The 24,008-nt window shown below is 43.2% G+C and overlaps 1 protein-coding gene across 8 annotated transcripts in view; it reads left to right on the top strand.

The window, feature by feature from the left end:
* LOC124615282 (protein hu-li tai shao) overlaps positions 1 to 24,008 on the top strand; it is a 444,989-nt gene that overhangs the window by 220,772 nt on the left and 200,209 nt on the right. Inside the window, exon 1 of one of the 8 annotated variants that reach the window (XM_047143250.1) lies at positions 19,285 to 19,304. The exons of the other annotated variants lie outside the window; for them this stretch is intronic. The gene's annotated coding sequence lies outside the window, so the exon portion shown is untranslated. Of the gene's footprint in view, positions 1 to 19,284; positions 19,305 to 24,008 lie in introns of those variants that run through there. 8 annotated transcript variants of the gene reach the window in all.

Raw genomic sequence — 24,008 nt, 5'->3', positions numbered from 1 at the left:
TTTCCTCCCATTACATCTTTGGGTGGTCCAAACACGTGGAAATCACTTGGGGCATGGTCTTCGTGACTATGGTGGATGAGGAAGACGCTCAAAATGCAGGTCTGTGACTGTTGCAACTGTTGTACAGGCACTATGGGGCCTTGCATTGTCATGTTGCAAAAGGACACCTGCTAACAGCAATCCACGTCGCTTTGATTTGATTGCAAGCCGCAGACGATTTTTTAGGAGATCTGTGTATGATGCACTGGTGACAGTGGTCTCTCTAGTCATCTAATGCTCCAATATGACGCCTTTTTCGTCCCAAAAGAGAGTCAGCATAACCTTCCCTGCTGATGGTTCTGTTTGAAACTTCTTTGGTTTTGGTGATGAGTAATGGCGCCATTCCTCGCTCGCTCTCTTCGTTTCCGGTTGGTGGAAGTGAACCCAGGTTTCGTCCCCAGGAACGATTCTTGCGAGGAAGCCATCACCTTGTTCAAATCGCCTAAGAAGTTCTTCACAAGCATCAACACGTCGTTCTCTCATTTCAGGAGTCAGCTGCCGTGGCACCCATCTTGCAGACACTTTATGAAACTGGAGCACATCATACACAATGCACAATGTGGTGTCCTGACCCATGACTAATCTGTAAACATGCAGCAAGTCGCGAGTGGGGCGGCCATCTTTATACTGATAACTGCGAGGGTATGTGTGCATCTGCACTATCCTGCCACCTACAGGCCATTCTGCACGCTGTTTGTAGCACTCTTACCAACTTACAGGATCACGGCGCGAAATTTCGATTTGTTATTACAAAGTTAAGTCATTTGACTCACTCTCTTATAAAACACCGTGTCCTGCTGCATGAAATAGTGCGTAACTGCCTGCTGCACATTCTCGTCCAACAGGAATCGTCGACCGTTCAAGGTCTTCATTATGGGACCGAAGAAGTAATAACTGCATGGGAAGATATCAGGATATAGGGCGGGTGCTGGAGTGTCTTCCACGTGAGTTGGCCCTATTTTCTGTGTTACGATATTTGCTATATTCGGACGTGCTTAAACATGAAGCAGCTGTCCTTTCGCCGGTGATTGTCGACAGACATGCTGCCCCATAAACATTCTTCATTCTCCAGGGGATGTCTACTGCCTCGTCGGTAGCTAAGAAAAGAATGACAGCATATGGTTCCTGTGGATGCATTTGATGATGATGTTTCCTCATCGAACACCCATCATTTAGCCACTAATGCCGCACTATTCCCTTGCCTGCATGTCAGTTTCTACACACACATCGGAGTCGTGCTCAAACGGGAGTTTTTTTCATCGCCCCCTTACAGTTAGGCCGTCTGATCGTCAGCCTCCTTCTGTAGCACAACGTTTCAAAAGCTTCTGTTCTCTTCTTGTTTAAACTCTTTATCGTACACGTTTCAATTCCGTAAAAGATTGCGCTCTAGAAAAATTCCTTTGGAAAGGACTTTGCATTATTTAAATTTATGTTCGGTGCTAAATTCTCTTGCTCAGAAAGTGTTTTTTGGCTTTCACCAATCTGCATTCCATGTCCTCTTTACTTCGGCGGTAGTTATTTTGCTGTAAAAAGAAGCAAAATTCATTTGCTGAAGTGTGCTTTATTTCCTAGTATAATGCCCCTCAGCATCGCTTGATCAGATTCAACTACATTTCATTTCCTTGGTTTTACCTCAGATTATTTTCATCTTTTACTGTTTTGAAGCCACTATTTGGTCCATTCAACTGACGTCACAAATTCCCTGTCGTCACTGGCGATTATGGCCCTGAGCACTATGGGAATTAACATTTGAGGTCATCAGTCCCTTAGAACTTAGAACTACTTAAAGCTAACTAACCTAAGGACAGCACGCCCGAGGTAGGATTCGAACCTGCGACCGCATCAGTCGTGCGGTTCCTGACTGAAGCGCCTAGAACCGCTCGGCCACCGCGGCCGGCTGGCGATTATGTCGTCAGCAAACTTATCACACGATAATCACCCATTGTTGAGTCAGAATATATATTTTTGTGTATTTGTAAATGCTCCTATTGTGGTGGGACGTAAACTGTTGTGAGGAAGTATTTTGCTGGTTCTGTCAGATGCGGGCACGTAGATAACTTACCTGCTGTGGGCACACTGTTTTCTCTTGTTAACGTGTGCGCAGGCGCACATTAAACTTGGTACCACTAATTTGCTATTTCCCCTTTAACTGCCTGTTTCTAGAAAAAGTGTGACATTGTGTTCGGAAAACGCCCAGACTGGAAATGTCGCTTTTGAGGTGAAACGCTGATGTTCGGGTCGTCCGGAGATGGCGGTGCCACACCTTATTTATGTAACGAAGTGAACTGTTGTTTGTTATGTTCTAATTCGATAAGGCATCTCCCACTGCAGTCAAATAACCCACTGTTATGACCGTAGGAAAATTGTTTATCACCTGGTCACAACGAGAACTACCACCTGTATACTGACGTGGCATCTTCGGTTTCGGTGTTTGTGCGTGCAACTTGTTAGCCCAATCAAATGGAATCAACAATGCAGAAGTTTTGGGTGCGTTACATGCTCTCATATTTGTCATGTGATGTTCTTCTTTTTATATGCAACCAAGTGAAATATTTTACCCGCTTGCCTGTATTAGAATTCCATATTACAACAGACGTTCTCCCCCACCTCTCCAACGTGCCCTACCTCTTAAACTGGACGGCTGGACTGGTTTGTCAAGTCGTGGTGCGACACGGAGCAGAACCATTCTTACAAAAGCACAGTGATGTCACCTGCTTCACATTCTTCGCCTACATCGTACACCAGCTGGTCATGACCGCATTCCGCGTGTCAATGAGGCTCGCAAGGGCACCGGAAACTCCCACCAGCCACCAGTGTGTGGGCCCGCCGGGTCACCAGCCTCATTCAAATACGGCGCGCGTCGCGCGCAACAGGATGCTGCGTCATTGCCGTGAATCCTTGACAGCGTCGCTCACCATTTAACTATTGCCATCCGAGGCCTCAGCTCCAAATAAACCTCGCCAACGTGCGCAGACCCAGTCAAAATAGCTGCTGTAGTAGCCTGACACCCGTACAGTGCCAAATAAAGCCAGTGTTGACAAATTGTTGCACTATCGTACAGGTGACATTAACGTACACATAGTGGCACGTACGAGGGTCATTTCAAAAGTCCTGCGCATGCGCTACGACCGTTACGGTGTCGTGAAATTTTAGGTCAGCTGTGAGCGAGACTTAAAGCGTGACGGTTGTATATTATATGTTTGCTGGATCGCCTGGCTGTTTTGTGAGATACAATGGAAGCTGAAACCGAATCCCTACGTGGAAAGAACCCAACGGAAATTTACAGCGCTTTGAGAGAGGTGTGTGGGGGTAGTATAGTGGATTGTAGCACAGTGTCACGGTGGTGTACTTGTTTCCGTGAAGGTCGGGGAAACCCTAGAAATGGAAGGCCGTTAACTGGAACAGACTACACCTGTCAGGTTATTGTTGATGACATTTTGAGAGAGGATCAACGGAAAAAAAAGTGAGGGAATTGCATATGAGGCCAGAATGTCTGTCACTTCAGTTTACAGAACCATAACTGGAAAGTTAAAAGGTGACAAAAGTGTTTTCCACATACATCCCACGTGATCTGAGTGAAGAGCAGAAAGCAGGTCGCAAAAGAATCTCAGAACAGTTGCTTCAACATTATTGAATAGAACAACAGTTGCTTCAACATTATTGAATAGAAGTGTTGTGTCTAGACAAGACAGCCTAGACACAATGAGAGGAAGCCGAAAGGCACGCGTTTAGTTACCACAGGCAAGAGATAGGTCTGTAACAGGATACGTAATGAATGCTATAAAGAAAAGTACGTAGCTTCTGGAATACTTAACTTTAATCCATCCTTTTGGTACATCTGGAGATTGTGGCGATACAAGTGAGACTCTTTAGATACATGCAATGTTACTAATGGCGCCTTGCTAGGTCGTAGCCATTGACTTAGCTGAAGGCTATTCTAACTATTGGCTCGGCTAATTAGCAATGCTTCGTCCATGTAGTCGCTAGCAAAGTCGTCCGTACAACTGGGGGATAGTGCTATTCCGTATCTCGAGACCTGCCTTGTGGTGGCGCTCGGTCTGCGATCACACAGTGGCGACACGCGGGTCCGACATGTACTAATTGACCGCGGCCGATTTAAAGCTACCACCTAGCAAGTGTGGTGTCTGGCGGTGACACCACAAGAAGAACAGTTGCTTCAACATTATTGAATAGAAGAACAGTTGCTTCAACATTATTGAATAGAAGAACAGTTTCTGAAAAGGATTGTTGCACTTGGTGAAACCTGGAATGCGATATTTTGAGCCAGAACTGAAGTCTCAATTGTCACAGTGGAAAGGTTCCGGCTGTCCACGCCTAAAAACATTCGGCCGCCAACATTACAACATGATGATACCATGAATGGCGTCATAGCTACAGAGTGCCCCAGGGTACGTCTGTAACAGACGCATAGTTCAAGCTGGTTCTGCACAATAATTTGGCCCGAAAATTCGTCCGAGGAAACCTGACATGCTTGCAGTTGGTTGTCGTCATTTTGCACAATAATACAAGACTGCATACTGCTCTACCAGTGAGAGAAACGTTCGACAAATATGGATGGGAAGTGCTTCCTCACCCACCGTACAGTTCTCACGTGAGCTCACCAGACTTTGATTTGATACAACTGATCTTCTGCAGTGACCCTCGTGTGTACAGACCTGAATTCAAATCTTCTCGTTAAAAAGTCGAGTGATTGGAGATGAGTTTAACGACACTGGATTACTAGGAAGGAGTGGTTGCAAAAATGTATAGAAATGAAGCAGCGCACAAGCATGTATTGCAGATCCTACTTGATTTTATTTTTTATTTTTTTCCGTTAGTACTTACAAGAAATGTAAAAAATTGGTACAGAATTCGCTAGACATTAAGTTCTATTTTCCACATATGCTGTATTACGATCACAGTCGTTTAATTCATATGTTTCAGGTGATTTCGGTAATGTGCCATTTTCAATGCTTACTCATAACGTGTTAGTCTGTCATTTAAACATACAACTTGTTGCACATTTCTTATTACAGGCTTCTGGCGGTTGCAGAGGAGACATAGTAAAAACAGTTGTGATAAGGACCCCATATCCTGAAATGTACCTTTTGGATGTGAAATAAGTTTGAAAATCGGATCTCATTTAGATGTCCTGCTTCACGGCACGCACACAGAGACAGGGCTGACCTGTGCCCTCCACAGGAGCCCATGACATGGGCAATGTTTCAAGTACTTTATTTTACATCGAAACTATACATTTCCGGACATGGGCTCCATATCAAAACTTTTATCTACTTAATCTCCTCTGCAGGCCCTAGAAGCCTGTAATACGAATTCTAAAACACCCTCTATAGCTGCTGTCGTAGTAGATTCGAATGAGGACAACGTTCGATACTCGTCAATGACTTAGACAGCTGGTGCCATGTGGCGTACATGCGCAAACATAAAAACTCGTGATACGTCGTATAGTACATTTGACACAGGCCAGTCTAGAGAAACGTGTGAAATAAATGGCTGTATACGGATTACAGCTAACCTAGAAAAAAGAATTACCTTTTCATAAAACTATGTCTATGGGATCCGATATAAAAATGCCTTATTGGACAGTTTTATTAATTAAAATGTTGTTTCACAGCTATGTCTATACAAAGTTATTATATGGTTACGATACTGCTTAATGTACTCATATAAGTGTTCGCTATACGCCGTTTAAAAAGAACATAACACCGGAGACGTATAGGTGGAAGCTGTAGACATTCGACAGTGGGAATATCTAGTACATAACAGACTCTAAATATTGACATAGAAATATAAGATTCAAAGTATCGTCCGGTCGTTACGAGAGTTTTGTTAATCAGTTCCGGTGTAACGTGAGACAACTTTCTTAAACACTTCCTCCTTCTACTGAAATATTATTTCGTGTCGAATGATGTTGACAGGATAAAATAATACTTAAGGTTGCTTCTTGGCATAAGAAACTAATTAATTGGAAACCAGTGGATCGTTCGTCATTCGTTTCGATGTAGGTGGAACAGCGTATGGTTTAGCAGAAGGCGTCAGAAGCTTCTAGCTCGGGACTAGAATGTAAAAGTAGTGCGAGTATTAAGTGTTGTGCGTCGGTTGGTTTACATCATCTTCACCACCTGTAATGAATGATATGATGAAATAACATTCAGAAAAAATGGAAGTGGCGTTCTTGATGTTAAAATCGAAAATAATACGTTTGTAGCAGATTTTCCTTTTTATATAAACAAAAGCATTTAGTCATGCGATTTTTTTTAGTACCCGATAATTCCTTATCCTCAGTTTTCTCGCTTCTGTGGCATAGCCTATGATGCTGCGGCATTTATAACATATTTACGTGAAAGCTTAACTCTCTAGAGTATCTTTGTTTCAATATTTCTTATTTTAAAACTTTGCTCATAAATTCTGCTCATTTGAATCATTCTTCGACTGAGAGCTTTTTCCGCCTGACGGTATATCAGCTTTTTTGTGTAGTAAAGTGCAGCTAGAATGAAACGTGATGTCGAACTTTGATAAAAAGGAAATTTAGCACAGTTTGAAACGTTAATGCCAACGCCCTGCCGTAGTGATAAAACCAGTTTCCATCAGATTAGTGAAGTTAAGCACTGTCGGGGCTTGGCTAACAGAAGCACCTCCGGGTCTGCCGAGTGCTGTTGGCAATCGGAGTGGACTCGCCCTCTTGAGGCCAATTGAGGAGCTACTTGATTGAGAAGTAGCGGTTCCGGTCACGTAAACTGACAAAAAGCAGGGAGAGCGGCACTCTCGGGCCTTCCGAGGCCTGTTCGGACGTAGTTATGAAATGTTAAAATTCCGTATTGATCGTGTGTGGATTAAGATTATTACTTTGATAGCCTCTCTCACCACTCATTACTAATTAATGTTTTCTTTTTGTTTCAGGTAAGTGTTCCTGGGACACCTGCCCATGTGTAACCGTAAGCTACAATTCATCAGCTGGTAATGTCCGTATTTAAATTATGTAGTGAGCAACTTACAATAAAGCTAGCATACATTTTCACAGTTCAAATCTCCAGGTTCTTAAGAATCTTTCTTTCAAGTCAGAACTTCGTTCTGAGTTCATACGCATGTATGGGTCTATTTAAACGACTGTTCGCTTTTAACCAACCAAAGATTATCGAATTCACTACAGGCAGCGAAAAACGTTATTCTTCGACGCGGCGCAAATGGTCAGCATATAAACATGTTTTTTATTTTTTAGTATGTGTGTGTGTGTGTGTGTGTGTGTGTGTGTGTGTGTGTGTGTGTGTAAGACTCATTGAACGCAATGTTTATCATGGAAATAGCCTGTGATGCATGCTTAAACTCGGTATTCAGGGACGTATATGCTTTGTACTCTATTTCGGTAGGCTATCGAGATAAATCCTTGAAAAAGTTTATTATTACGAAAGAGTTTTATTTTGAGGTTTAATTTTAATTGTTGAATCTTTGGAAACAAATCGTTCAGACAGCAACAGTTCAGTTCTTTTAAATCGTGCCCATCATAAGCTTCTTTGCACTTTTGACTTTACCATGCATCTAGGATGTCAACGTTTATTCTGTACACTTCCCTCTTTACGTAACTTCAAAAATAAATATCGGCGTAACTTCCTCAGATTTTAATCATCAGGTAGCGATACTACAGAACCGATCTACAGATTACAAAGAGGGCGTTTCGTATGTTACCCAGTACGTACGGCAGCAATGCTGAGGAGCTCCATCGTAATGGCAATACATTTGATTCCGTGCAGTCAGTAGAACATCCGTGCAGTTGTTGAACTTTGCATTTTTCCAAAGTGCAGGTAATTGTGTTCTGTCATTCGTTCCTCCCAAACAACGTGACATGCGCTCTGTTCCGGTTTGTTTGCTTCTTAAAACCACACATCTACAGCTTGTACCCGAATTTCACTGCCAAAATATCTGTAGTTTATCAGAAATATTTTCAGAGCATTTTAGTGTAAAAGGCTTGTCTCCAGTGGCTCGGTAGAGTAATTGCATTTCATTTGATTTCTTACCACATTTATGTTCGTAACTGTACTGCACAGAAAATATCTGAACAATAGTACAGCTGTCGACAGAGTACGCTAAGCGTCGTTTTTGGAAATAAACTTGTTCCATTCACTCACGCTACTTGCTGTTGACAATAGTGATGCCCACTTGATTCTGCGCCGTTAAGCTAGCGTTTCCAGTACTGCTTCTGTCTGTCCCTGGCTCGTTTTACCGGCAGTGCTAGTTGTAATTTAATAGTGGTACACAGTAATATGGACAGGTTTCCGGATGAAGAGTTGGCCTACATGCACCTCGTGTTTGGGCACTGAATGCAGCTACGGCAACCAAAACACGGTACTGTTAGAGCTCTCTGAGTTGTCGCAGTAGTCGTTGTGTTTTGTGTAGCACGTTTGGTGACTGCATATAACAGGTCTGTTGTGGCAGAATACTCACTAAAATATCACTGAACGACTTTCGCAGTTTTGTTAGTGGAGTTCGACTTCATCGTGTATAAAAAATTTTGGCTTAAAAAAAATCTGTCGTTAACGAAAACAATGACCTTTTCTTCTGAGAAAACATGGTTAATGAAGTGTCTCTTGAGTTCGTTTCACAGGTAATTATATTATTACTTTTTAACGAACCACTGGAGAAAGGCCCCGCCTCCCCCCACCACACACACACACACACACACACACACACACACACACACACAACGAGCGCGGTTGCCGGTCTTTGACATCTTCCAGGTGGCAGCTGCACACGTGCGCCGGCTGAACATGGCTAACAGGTTAGCGCTTGGCTGTTATGCGTGAATAGGCCATTGGCTGAGGACTGCGGTATTCGAGGCTGTGCGACCACCCGTGTCGTTTCACTCGTGCCTTCCTTACACACGGCTGGCAGTCGATTTCCCAGTGGTGGCAACACCTGCTGGCCGCGCTGGCAACATCGACCTCTGGCCGTAGAAAATAAACATGAGTCAGCAGCCGCGCCGCTACACCGGCGCAGGGGATGGGAAGGGGGGGGGGGGAGGGGAGGAGACACACCTGGCGTCACAAGGCGACGCCGACGCCGGCGCCGCGGCCTGTGGGGACGCTGCGCACCTGTTACGCCGCCCCCGTCGCTCCCCGCCGCTGATATTCTCTGCCATTGTCTCGAGTCACAATGAGACATTATTCTGAGACATGTGTGTAGCGGAAAATCTGAACTGCCAGAGAATCAGTGCAAAAGGCAACAGAAGTTTGTAGGCACGTCAGTACTGGTCTAAACCACTGAAATGTGCTAGGTTTGATATGAGAGATAGCACTGACAAATGCTGTGACTGTTACTGACAGAAATAGCATAGAATTCAATCTGTTAGACATTTATAGCAATTATTCCTCTACTGATTGACGAGAAACGAAGGCTGTAGCGGGTGCACTCAGCCTCGTGATGCCAGTTGAGGAGCTACTCGACCGAATAGTAGCTGCTTCGGTCAAGAATACCATCATTACGATCGGGAGAGCGGTGTGCTGACCCCACGCCCCACCTATCCGCATCCTCCTCTGAGGATGACACGGCGGTCGGATGGTCTCGGTAGGCCACTCGTGGCCTGAAGACGGAGTGGTTTTTTTTTCCCTTCATAATCATCTCAAAAGAAAAAATGTTTACCTGTTACCTTCAGAAATTGCTTTTTCTATTACATGGTGAGGGGGAACGCCGTTTCCTTGTTAAGCTCTGTAACGAAATACCTGTGAAAGATAATACCCTGTCTAAATTGCAATTACCGTACACTTGAAGATGACTTGCATTTGTTATTGGATTGTGTAAAGTGTAAAAATCAAAGGAGGAAAATACTATGTGAAGAACTCAGAATTGCTGGTTACTTCTATTGTAGTTAATTTCTTTGAACTGTCCGAACTGTAAAATGCATTTGTAGACACAGTACTCTTACAAGGGTACCGTATGAACATCCTCTCACCGATTTGGTTCCTATTAATAGGATGTCTTGGGCATGACTAGGACTCTATGTCAAGAAGAATACGCAAACTTTCAACGGTTTTCGAGAAAAAAAAATTTGAAAATTTTAGGCGTACTGACATACTTTATAGGACTGCTAACGTTAGAGGAGGCCGCAGCCAAGCGAGTAAAACAACCACGTGGTCATGGGAACGAATCTCGCTGCCGGTACTAATTTCTTTTACAGCTATCTGCACCAATATTCGGTGATATGCTTAGACAGGCGTGGCACACCACCAAATTGTTTGACGACTAGTAACCGTTTACGAATGTAAACAAAGTGTGTTTTGCAGTGAACACATTAAAAAAAAACAAGATACCACCAAAAATTCGTGTTCGTTACATAAACTGTATGTCAGAGTCAAATTATTTTCCATATTTCTACGATCAGTATCACTCTGATTCGTGTATTGCTCCACTAGTAACACATTACACTTGTCACAAATGTAGGTACAATAATAGGAATAAAATCACTACACCGATTTGATTGAAAGTTCTCGTTTATAGTTCTTTATTTCCAAACTCCTTAAGAGAAAACAGTTGTTACGTCTCACTTTTTGTCTTCCAGGCTAAAGGCTAGAAAAATAACAAATGAATGATTAGGTACTGATAATTTGCACGGGAGTAATGAATTAGAATTACGTGGCAATGAAAAAACATTGACCTGGTGTTTGCTCGCTTGGATGCGGAAACCTTGAATATCGGAGGCTATACAAAATATGTAAGCAAGCCTGAAAATTTCAAACACTCTTTCCTCGAAAACGATTGAGAATTACGTCTTCCGGTTTACACATGTTGAAGTGCTATTCGTGCCCTACACGCCCTTTTAAATGTGAATCAAATCGATGAGAAGTTTGTACGGTCGCCTTTTTAGTAAAAGGGATCGTTAATGATACTCGTAAATTTTTACTTCCCTTCATGTTGGTTCTTTAATTCGTTAGTTTATACTGTCTAACAAGCTTTACTTTAAGTGGTACAATTTTCGGTGTCTAAATTCATGAATCTGAAGTGCACAAATATAAATTTTAAAAAATCGCTATGTTCGTGTCTAACAAATAAATAATAATTTAATTTTACCTCTTGGTTTTGGTTATGCGGGCCGTTGCCCAAAGGCATTTGAAATGAAATAAACTCGCTTTGCCTGCACTTAGTGAAAACATATTCTTCAGAATGATTTTATAAATAGGTGCTGTAAATAAGATAAGATGGTTCTTGGACACCTTAAGTCGATAAACGCCATCTGTCAACAAACAGAACAGCTATATTCCACTTGTTGGAACAGGTTCGAACAAACTGTAGGTAAAGCTTCACAACAGACAGTACTTGAATAGTAATTGGTCTCTTTTTACTCGAGGAAATTCACTGTTAATGTAATTATTTTCCCTGTTTTACTTCGCAGCAGTGCAAAACAACAGGCAAGTATCTTTCATTCTGATCTCTGAAATGAAATGGTAGTATGTAAGAAACTTGTATCGAAGGCGTTTAATTTCGTTCTCATCATAGCTCATTATTACACTGAGAGGGAATTCCAGTCACATATTGTTCCATCATTTTGAAGGACATTATTTATTATGTACTAAATACAATATTGTTTTGGCTGTAGACCACAGCTGTGCTGTTATTTGTATACTACATCTGCAGGTATGTGTTCATATGCAATTTAGAGATGTATCAGTGAATCGGGAACAAGCACTCTGAATGAATTGGACCCAAATTCATTTGCGACCATCCTAGTCTTTGTGCTGCAGAAATTCTCTGCGTCAGTAAGGCTTGATCGAGTTGCTCTTGAATATAGTGTGCATTCCTCATCTTGTTATGTGGTACAAATAAATCAGCTAACCTCACATCAGCGCACAGAGATTTGCATGTATTCAGTAACACACACATTTAATGCTCGTAGCATAGAAAAAGCCCAGTTGAGATAGGAGGGGGAGCAAGAGTGTGTGGAAAATGACCGCTCGATTCAGATTAGTGGCGATGTCTTAATGTCTCTCCTGTTGCTACACTAGTTGGCAGATGATGCGCAGGCGTTAGTTAGGCTACAGCGCCCCACCAGAGACGTGGACGTTCAGAAACACGTTGCACCACACTATTCTTTCTGAAGTGTGCCGTTCCCTTGCTCATGAAGCCATGTAACCTGGTTTCTAATCAGCACTTTTGGAACGTTGACGACAGGAAACAGCATGTACCGGATCCGCCTCCATTCCATCACCATGTGTGGTTTTGAGCTGTTCTTAAGCGGTCATAAGTTAAAATGCATGCTTTCTTTATTATCTAAGCCAAGGTTGGACACTATCATCCGTCCGGAGGGAATTTTTTTTTTTATTGACGATATACGCGACAAAAGGCAATGGTGTAAACTTTGAATTACTCCGTTTTTCATTGTAAAATATCTTCAAGCTATACCTATAAATACATTACAGTGCCTGTGTTGTTAAGACGTAAGATGCAGTGTTCCCTCGGACATACAATCATGTCGGAAGGAACAGGCACGGTTGCGACTACAGCCGTTATGAAATACAGGGCGTCCGAAAAGTCTTTCCCTGATTACATAAATTGAGAACTCAGGCTAGAAGTAAGATACCAATATGAAACTGGTGTCTAATTGTTTACAAACTATCAGTTTTTTTCACACATCAGTAAACTTCCACATGAGCACCCTTCGTAGCACATCTAGGCGATATTCAGTTTCCGTCCACACATTAGCCAACATCACTGGAGGGATCGATTCAACGACTGTGGTTATCCGTTGCCGAAGGGTTCGGTAGACCTCGTCCTTGACATAACCCCATAAAAAGAAGTCTACTGGGATTATGTCAGGAGAGCGTGGAGGCCAAACCGTTGGCCCATCACGACCAATCCATCGGCCAAGAAAGGTCATATCGAAATAGGCACGGACGTCCAAACCCCAATGAGGCGGTGCACCGTCTTGCTGAAACAAGACATCGGGGTGATACTGATTCAGCTGAGGAACAGCATACAGTTGCAACATGTCCAGATACACTGCAGATGTGATGGTAGCCTCAGTGAAGAAGAATGGCCCGATAATTCGATCGTGTGATAGTGCGCACCAAACATTCACCTTTGGACTGCCTCTGGTGCACTCAATGACCTCGCCAGGCGGTTGTGAACCCCAAATGCGCGCATTATGGCGATTCACTACTCCACTGATAAAAATGGTCGCTTCGTCGGAAAATGCAATTCGTCTGAGATAACCATCATTGTCCTCAATACGTGATAGATTCCGACCGCAAAGTCGTCGACGTGTACTGTCATTGGACAACAAGGCCTGAACGATTTGCACTTTGTATGCACGAAACAATAAATGTTTGTGTAAAATGTCATGGAGAGAGCTTTTTGGCATCTGTAATTCACGTGAGGCCTTGCGCACCGATTTCTTCGATTTCGCAGAAAAGACTGCCTTACAGCTTCCACCATGTCTGCTGAGGTTCGACCAGACCTCGGAAGGTCAGCAACCGATCCTGTGTTGTTAAACTTCTCATACCAGGCTTTAATGCTCTTGACATTAGGAGGATTCCTTCCAAATGTTGTCTGGAAGTGTCTCTGCACTGTGGTTGGTGATCGTGTCTCATGGTACCACAGGACACACTGCGCCTCCTCCTGACTGGTTAACATGGCTTCTTGGGCACTGCACCTCATCCACTACTTACGTACTGCGAACCTAAAACAGAAAAAAAACTTTGATAGTTGTAAACAATTCGACACAAGTTTCATATTTGTATCTTACTTCTAGTCCGAGTTATCAATTTATGTAATCAGGGAAAGTCTTTTCGGACACCCTGTACATTAAATGTATTTGCAGGCTCGAATACGGGCAAACATCATTGTTTAACAGCTTGGCGACGATGAAAATTTGTGCCGGACCGGGACTCGATCCCCTATTCCCCGCCTTGGTTGTCTGTACACGGCTCGGCCGGACCCAAACAACCCCATAGATGGTAGGCAATGAAAACTTCGTAACGTCACTTTGTTAAATTTTACAGAGAAGCAAAAACGGATTCTTAAAAATAATACAAAGTAATACAGATAAAGTTGCGACATCCGTAACTATATAGTAGAAGACTAGTTATCGACAAACTAGAGAAATCCATGCACTTTCAAATCTCTTTGATAATTGAGTTTCAGAAATTACGACGTTTTCAAGGACAGGTAGAGTTACGAGGTTTTCATTGCCTACCATCGATGTGTCGTCGTTAATGCGTTTCAACCTGCACTCGTGCAAATTAGTAATTCCCGTACAACGGAACAGGCACTGCAATATTGTAGTCATCCGCCGATACCACGCAGCGACTTTCAGTGAAAATACCCTCCCCTTGTACGGGAATTACACAGTGTGAACGAGTACAGGTTGTGACTAAGGAACGATGACATGTGGAAGTTCGCGTTTGGCCGTGATTCGTGCACGGATAGCAAAATCGGTTGAGGCGACCGCTCACGCAAAGCTGGAAGTCCGGGTTCGAGCCCTGGTCAGGCACAAATTTTCACTGTCGTCATTCCATAATACAGCTGACGGTTGCCCGTATTCGCAATTGCGAATGCATTTCATGTGTTTCTTGTATAGCTATAAACAGTGACCTCTTATGGAAAGTTCTCCCTCATACCGAGAGAAATCACGCGCCGACCGAGAGAGAATTAATTTCTGAGATATGAGCAGTGTAACTTTAACTAACATTTAGCAAGAAGTTTCGTATTCGTACTAAACTATTAGAAAAACTAACTTATAGAAAAGTTCCTTTACTGTTTTTTGTAATTTGGTCTCGAGAAATAGGGTTCTCTGTCGGAGCATTCACGATCGTGGTCCTTAATCTCCTGTCGTGACCATATATGACGTGCATCCATTGACCAAGATGTTGATTGCTAGCATCAGCTTATCTGGCACAATACGATGACGTCACTTATCTTGTGTACTGTGTGGTTACTTGTATCTGTGTGCTACATCTTACTCGCTACTGTGAATAAACGGGATGGGAAGGTGATACAACTGATACGTGTTACATTCCAACACAGAATCATGATGACATTCTTTGCATTTGTTAAGAACGGTTCCCCGTAAATTCATGCATGTGTGAAGAGAACGATTGATGTATTAGAAAATGAAGGTTGTGTATTTTCGTACGGAACGTCTGTGCAAATATCCTTAAAGTAGCTGCAAAATGACAGTTTCGTAGTATACATCGCCATTGCAACTGCACGCTGTTGCCTGAATTATGTACCGAATGGTAAGTGCTTTACAGCGTAAATTTCTGACAGTGGGAGTGAGGTGTTACGTTTATAGTTTTAATATTCAATACAGTAAATTAGAAGTAGCGCTGACGTGGTGCGTGGACCTGTTTCCAATTCGACAAATGGAGTAACCATAAAGATACAAGAATATGCTGTTAGTGGCAACGCTTCGTGTGTACGTACGTTTGCAAGCTTAGCTAAGCTACAATGAGATAGGTTTCTTCGTTGACTGATTTTACTCTTTCGCTTTACACCGGTGTTAAATCGTGCCCAGCCCATCAACAACGATCTGCTGCTTATATGAGTTCCGATCTAAAACAGATAATCATTTTGTCATGACACGTTCACTGCATTATAGGCTCAGGTTTTCTTTACGTATTTCATAGGCTTGTCCTTACATTGCATGGACTGCATATAGTTTATTTCTCTAATTACATTCCAATGAATTTAATTCAGGTCGTAGTTGTGGTTTTATGTTTTATCTTAACTTTCATCTCAGCCTTGCTATTTGCCAGTGAAATATGCTTGTTAGCCAAAACATTGGGACCACTGCCCACCGCTATACTGGGTGCTGCCCGGCGGCGTTGCAGGGAACGTTCACGGTAAGGAAAATACGTAAGCGGAGCAGAGATGAATGTGAGTAATTCTAGAGACGATACGAGGCGCAAATGGGTGGGGGTGGGGGGAGGACATGCTGACATTAGTGACTTCGACAGAGGGTAGATTACTCTCGCCCGGCGCCTGGGAACAAGCATCTCTGAGGGTGAAGTGGTGGGTTGTTTGCCTGCTACTGTTGTATCTATGGAAAGTGGTAGGAGGACGGTGGAAACAAACCACGAGTAGGCAACAAGGTGTTGGACGTCGTCGCTTCACTACAGAATGTGGATGTTGGAGGCTTGTACGCGTTGTAAAGTAGGATAGGCGACGATCTGTGACAGATGTGATGAGAAAGCACGTTGCTGGTGCAGGCACAAACGTTTCGGGCGCATCATTCAGTGCACATAGTTGAACATGGAGCTCCGCAGCAGACGACACCTACGGGATTTCATATTAACCCAATGCCATCGTAGGCACAGACTCGTCATGGTTAGACCGTAATCAATGGAAACTTGTCTCATGGCCTGATAACATTTCTTGTTGCACTACGTCGATGGCCATTTCCGGTTCCAAACATGCACCACGCCACTGATGGAGGCCGATGGGGGGCGTTATTATGCTGTGGAGGACATCCGTGGGACATATGATAATAATAGAAGGCACCCTAACTGTGGACTACGTGAACATCATTACAGTGCTTGATGTCCCTGAATGTGATGGCACCTTACAGCAGAATAACTGTTTTGTATCAGAAATCCAGAATCGCGCTTACAGCCGCGTCAGGAGTATTATAGTGAACTTATGTTCCTTTTTTGGCCATCAAATTCGCTTGAGCTGAACTCATGTGGGAAGCTACTGGGCCAGATCCGCGCCCGCAAACTACAGTCCTCTAGTTTACGGGAATTGCGTGACTAGAATAGCGAAGGTAGAACAGCACGCTATTAACACTTAGGCGATCAAGCCGGAGCATAGCTGGGGCCACAAAGCTGTGTTCAAAGCCCGCAACCGATTGTAGCTTGGACCGCGATTTTCTTGACGCTTTCGCAACCTGTCACTCGAAAAATTGACTCATTTCGTATGAGGACAATGTATGGACAGGTGCTGCTTTCTGTTATGAATGTTTAGAATTATTTCGGGAGAAATGTTAGCGAACATCACAGCTGCTGTGGCGAATAGTTGAGGCAGTGGATCGCGTTGACGTAATATTGTGCATGTGTTCGTTAGGTTTCGCTATCTGCTGTATTTCTGCTGTAAATTGTAAATACGTCACTTTTTCTGTCAGAGCGACAAGTTTAGAGTCTTAAGAGGAAGAAATTGCACAGTAACTTACCTCACACTTTTTTTTTTTTATGTGGAAGGATAATTACAATTTCTATCATCATTGTTTTAAAATTTGTAATCTATCAAAGAACTAAAGTAAATATGAAAAATTAATCTGGTGGGTTGGCCTTTCTCGTAGTGTGTATTACTCTTGAAGCTATGTCAATTACATATGTGCCTGTAACGCTTTAAATGATATAAATGGCCGGTTTTCTAGGCCCGACATTCGTCTAAGTGGCTAGTCTTAAAAGTGTTACGTCGGTGATCATAATGTTTTGGCTAACCAGCTTACCAAGTTGCGGCGACATTCTTCTTTGTTGCGGCTTATTTTTTTTTAAATTTCTGACGTGAAGTAGTGACGCGATTTTAATGTGAGAGTCTGGGTTCTTCGTCAGTCACTTCTTCTCTCCCCTACCTCCCGTACTTTGCTTGCCATCTTCGCTGTCGTACTAGATGTCTGCTTCTATCGCATCTTCAGTCTCTCCAAGAGCTAGTATTATTTACTTCTACGTCGTTCTCATACGTCAGCTGCCCCTTATCTTCTGTAGCGAGAGAGGATTGTAAAGTGCAAGATAACATAGCAGACAATGGGTCTGTTATAACTGATTCGTTGCGCAACGCGCGTCTCGTTTTTCATGCTGTCAGAAGAAAAATGTCGCCTGGAGGTTTACTCTCCACACACATATTTCTCGGGCGTTTCTCCCCGACATTTCGCAGTTTGAGAAAGAGGCTGCTCTGTGGGAAGTCCCTCACTAGTTATTCGTGCTGAGTACGGTGTATTGTGAACAATGCTTTGTGTCATTCGTACGTATATATCGCATAATCGGAAAGATGGTGTGATTTGGCGCTTTCCACATTCTCATTTGGCCATTAAAGTCACTGAAGTATCCGACGAATCCCTGTCCTTGGTTTTACTAAACTGCCCCACGTAAAAAAGTTGGAAACTCTACTGTACAATGGTGTCATTTAAGACGTACTGCCATATAGTGTATGACACTATTCGCAAGAAAGTGCCAAATTGCGGATAATTATAATTTTGAGAAATACTGAAACCTGTCTCCGTAAGCGAATGGTTAGCGTCTCTGCCATCGGCGCGGAAAGACCTAGGTTCAGTTCCCGGTGCATATTCAGATTTTTTTTTCTAAGTTAGAGGGGCCTGGTACGCTGTTCACTCAGCCGTTGTGAGGCAAAAGAAATGAGGAGCTGCTTGAATAAAAAAGCAGCAGCATCATTAGGAATCATTTACTGGAAATAACGGCCAGAGCCATTGGCGACATGTTGACTACATATTCAACGCTCGTAGAAGGCGCCTCGCACAGCCTTGTATGTAGCATTCGGCCAATCAGAAAAGGCCTGAGGCCTAATCCGTGAGCGGAGTTTCCTTTACTAAAACATGGAACTGGAGTATCGTAAACTATTGTCAGTTACTTTCCAAGATGCTACTCCAGGCGGGTGTAAAATGAATGTGCGCAACGCAAAATAATAAACGCTAAAATGAAGTTTTGGCCCAATCTGACTACCCCCTGAAGCAGATCTTAGGGTCTCTTAATTCTATAAATTACAATCTAAACATAAGTGCATGATGAAGGCAACTAAACCTACTAAATGATAAACGTTGTTCCTGCTTATATGTTTATTGTAGATAAAAAACCTTTATATTACGAAGTTTACATTTCCTAAATAAAATTACTGATCAATTGTCCATCTCTACCCCTTATTATGACTGCACGGTCTAATTTAAATAACACGGAATGAGTGACATTATCTACGTACCAAACACTAGAAGACACTATTTTCAATGTGTGGAACCTCAGTCGAAATAAATTAAAGTGACCACAGCTGTTTAGCTTTTATAGCCCTAATAAGCCGAAGCAATTTGCTGTATCATCGTATGTACTGCGCCTGGTGCGTCGTAGTGATGGTTCTCGTACTCGTCTGCGACGATGGAAGAACTCCAGCCACAAATACTCTTTCAAACACTAGGATGGCAAAAGGCGGTCCTCTGACTAATATATTCTAATACTGTCTTCTGCTCTCTGTGTTCTACAGACGAGAAACGCGGACTCCCAACCACAAGGACGGAGTTCAAATAACGTCTCAACGTAAGTATAGACAGAGAAAGTGCTCTCAATTACTGAACGCTGCGTACTCAACGACGACTTCCAACCCGGAGGTGAAGTCCAGAACCGTGTAGGTTCGCAACAGTACAGTTCCTAACTGTTCTAATTATAAACTCTACTGAGAGCAAAGACAAGTCCGTCGGTACCAACAAAAGCTGATATCGAGCGGCCTTCACACACGGGCGCTCACAATGGAAAACCTCGTCTCTCCAGCGCTGGCTCCCCACCGTCGTAATTCCGAAAACGAATCATATTCCCGAAACCACGGAATATTCTCCCTCTCTACAGATACTTCCGAACGCCGACCAACCATCGTTTAGTCTTTTGTCGTCCAGCGTGGAAAGTTTGCGAGGAAAAACCTATACTCGTACAATGGTACGCTTCTGAGTCAAAATCCTTGGAGATAACCCAGCCTGCGTTGTTTCCGAGGTGCCGCTTCTTCATTCCTCTCACCTGCGTCCAAGATTTTCAGCGTTCGGAAGTATTATCTTGTTATCCTTCCGGCCCCTACAATAGCGGCCGGCCGTCACCCTATTGTGCTCCAAAGCTCAGGTGCCACGACGTCTGTCAGCTACTTCCTGTATTTAAGCAGCACCCAACATCAGTGCGGGCCTTCCACCCAGAGCTTGAGTTCTGCCTGCCGTTTCATCTCCACTGGCGTTCCGACCTCTGCTAGTATAGACAATCATTCATTACACCATTTTTATAATAAAGCCAATCCGTCACCTTTCATGCAATAAGCGTTACCAATTATTTACAAGACGTACGTGGCAATGTCAGTCTCCTTCATATATTCATACATACGATTTACAACCTGTCCCATGATACCGAATTGTGTTTGTAGATCACGGCAAAGTATGTGGATGAGATCTTGTAACGTGCGAAATTAAAGCCACCTTACAACTTCATCAAGCAACTTGTTACGAAAAAACACACGCGACTGAAGAACTGGGCAAATATTCAATGTACTATATAATCCATAACAACCCTGCATTGTCACACTTTGGTGTGCATGGCCTCTTTACGGCGGTAGCGTGTCAGTACTGACATTTTAGTCCTTAAAGTGAGTTGCTCTGTGATATGGTCGTCGATCAGTTTTGTGTGGCGCAAATACGCCTGACACGGCGTGCGTTCTGCCAGTGCCGCAGCAACCAGCCTCCGAAGCGCGTGCACTGACGCAGGATGTTGCCTAACCGGAACACGGCAATTAACGCACGTGCTTCAGCGTTCGGTGTGTGGCGCGTACGATCGCTGCAGTGCTGCTCAGCGCGGAGCATTGATCGCGGGAGTAATTGGGGCTTCATCCACCGGTTTAATGAGACTCCGGCTTGAAAATCCTTTTTGCTGTCCAACAATGATTGCAAAAGTAACCATACCCCTTCCCTCCCCTCCCACGTCTACTCTTCTGTCATGTACGAGGGTTGCCCAGAAAGTAATGCACCGCATTTTTTTCTTCAACAATTCCTTATTGAACATAATGAGAATTACAGACGAAGAAATGGTGTATTATCTACACACCCTACTTTTCCACATAATCTCCATCCCGTTCTGTGACCTTCCTCCAGCGCGTATCAAGGGTATGCATGCTCTGTCGGTATCAATCCTTGTCCTGGTGGGAGAAGGCCGGTCGGAGTGGCCGAGCGGTTCTAGGCGCTACAGTCTGGAACCGCGCGACCGCTACGGTCGCAGGTTCGAATCCTGCCTCGAGCATGGATGTGTGTGATGTCCTTAGGTTAGTTAGGTTTAATTAGTTCTAAGTTCTAGGCGACTGATGACCTCAGAAGTTAAGTCGCATAGTGCTCAGAGCCATTTGAACCTGGTGGCAGAGCCAGTGCTTCAGTGTGTGAATCACCACCTCATCGTTCTCAAAATGTCTTCCGCGAGTGGCATCCTTTAACGACCGAAACAAGTGGAAGTCCTTGGGGGCTAGTTCAGATGTGACAGCCGTGGTTGGTCTTCCCGACCTCTGCAAATCGTGGAGCTCCACCGAACCGCCTTCTGATGACCTCTCCCTTCGTGCGTTGCGACTAACTGTACTTCTGTAGACAGCAGATGCTCCATAGACTATGCGCAAGGGTTTGTGAATATTCCCCACAGTTTTTTCCTCTGCAATGAGAGATTAGATGACGGCACGTTGCTTGTAACGCACATCATCTACAAACGCCAACTTGAAACTGTCCTGCAGCTACGCTGTCTGTCGGAAGTGACGGAAACTTGAGGCGCTCGCTCAGGAGACTTCAAATAATACACACGTAACGCTTCGCATTCGTAGCATTGTTTTCGGCTGAGGAAAAAAAATGCACTGCGTTACTTTCTGGGCAACCATCCTATATTCAGAGGCACGTGTGGATACTGTCTGCAAAATGGGTGACGAATAGAATTAGTAGTCAATAAATATTAAGTTAATGCCGGCCGGAGTGGCCGTGCGGTTCTAGGCGCTACAGTCTGGAGCCGAGCGACCGCTAAGGTCGCAGGTTCGAATCCTGCCTCGGGCATGGATGTGTGTAATGTCCTTAGGTTAGTTAGGTTTAATTAGTTCTAAGTTCTAGGCGACTGATGACCTCAGAAGTTAAGTCGCATAGTGCTCAGAGCCATTTGAACCATTTTATTAAGTTAATACGTAATGCTTGATACTGAAGATTTATCAAGTGAACAGCGAACATTTAGTAAGCGATAAACTGCATATCATTAATTTGTGGGAGGAGGGCGGCTGTGGGTAGTAGTTTAGAAAAGTTTTGAAATTATATATAAGGCCTTTTCGAAGTCGCTCTCGTTTTCACTTACTGGATGAATATAATCTGTATATTTTGCGTGTCGTAATTACACTGGCTAAAGACTTAACTTTCATAGTTGACTTACTGCGTTAAGCCTCTATCATAGGATAATATCTCTTAATGACTAGTTTATGACAACACTTTAAATTGTTAAATTCTGTCAGTAATGAATAACATCTATTGAGGGACTTGAGCGCACTGTATTGAGAGACACACACACATTTATGTGCCATGCTACGTTTCAAGTTCACAAAATGCTTTTTTTCATTCCTGTGAGACATTGGCCTATTGTATCCGGGAGAGCGGTGGTTCAAATCTGCAACCGCCCATCCTGATTTAGTTTTCCCGTGATTCCGCCAAATCGCGTAAAGTGAATGCCGGGATGATTCCCTAGAAAAGGAATGGGCGATTTCCAGCTCCGTAATCTTCCAATTCGAGATCTTGCTGACTCCGATGAGGTTATCGTCGACAGTGGACGCTAAACCTCTCTTATTATTTGCTTCCTTCCTTCATCATTCGCTTGGAACGTAAATACCAGTGACTAACGTGTACTTAGGTATTACGCAGTCCGTTTATTCCCCCGCTCCTTCCCTCATATTTAAATTTCAACGACACAGATGTTATCAAACGCAGTAAATGGTCCAACGGAACGGAATACCCATATCTTCTAAAGACTACGAAATCGGAAGCCAATTTGGACAAGTATTATTTCCAGTTGAATTCTCCATTCATGAGCTCGGTTGTTAAAAAGTGAAAAATAGATTTTTCTAGACAACTGGGTGAACTGAAAAACATGCAGCCGATTTCTGTAGACACAGTGCAGTGGGTTACTGGTTGTTTATACGCCTCTTCTGTGCTAATCCATAGTGATCACAACCGGCGCCCGACAAAGAAAAATGATATTAAAACTTTGTGGATCCATCCACAGGCTCCTAGCAACAGGATTAACTTGACAAAATTGTAGCATACACGGAAGGACTGGATTCGACAAGTCGAAAAAGATCTAGGCATATTGCTCTGTAGTTTCAGACAGAATGATGTAAAGACAAAAAACTGGGAGATGGGAGTTGTATTCGGAGGTAGAAACAGCGAAGAAAACTGGAACAAAACCACAGTGTCTCCCACACAGTCACATTCCTAATAATTTCTGTTACACTCCGACAGAAGCGCTCCAAGAGGACAGAAAGCTACTATAGGATGATTGGGAATAGTATCGTTTTGATTGATTTGCAACATACGTTTTACGATAGGGAGCGTTTGTATTGCCTTCAGTATCGGCTATAAATAGATAATTACGCCACCTTAGCACCCTGGGAGATATGAAAATGTACGTTACAGGGCAAAGTTTTCTCCACAAGATTCCCAATCAAATCAGTGAATGCACTATAGAAGCAGATACAACTTAAGCTGAAGGGAAAACCACACAGACGTGATAATTAAACTTCAAAAGCAATAAAAATGTTACTCGACACAGAAAAAAACAATTTTTCAATATTGCTACAACTGAACTACAAGCGGCAAGAATTTTAAACATATGCGCTTTTGAAGCAAAATAAATTACGTTTACAAAACATTCGTGTATTAGAAAGTCGACTGAAGTGTAAGAATGAGTAAGTTATTAGACTCCGTAAAATTACGTGTCAAGGAAAGTGCCTATCCTAACGAGAACAGACAACAGATACATATGCTGCTCATGCATGTATTTATATTATCTTGCTCTCAGCGGATTAAGCTGCCATTATACACTCGAAAGTATTTCTTCGTGAATAAGTTGTAGCTAATGTCACTGAATTAGTGAAATTCGGCTGTTTTTATATTTGTGGAGCATTCACGTCTTTTAATCACTTACTAATGCCTGGAACACAAAAATGAAATAACGATTTTGTTAACTAAATAGAAAAATAATTAATGA

This window comes from Schistocerca americana, chromosome 1, assembly GCF_021461395.2.
Source record: "Schistocerca americana isolate TAMUIC-IGC-003095 chromosome 1, iqSchAmer2.1, whole genome shotgun sequence".
NCBI classification, from domain to species: domain Eukaryota; kingdom Metazoa; phylum Arthropoda; class Insecta; order Orthoptera; family Acrididae; genus Schistocerca; species Schistocerca americana.
The sequence above is the reverse complement of the archived record's forward strand: the minus strand, read 5'-3'. Positions and strand labels throughout refer to the sequence as shown.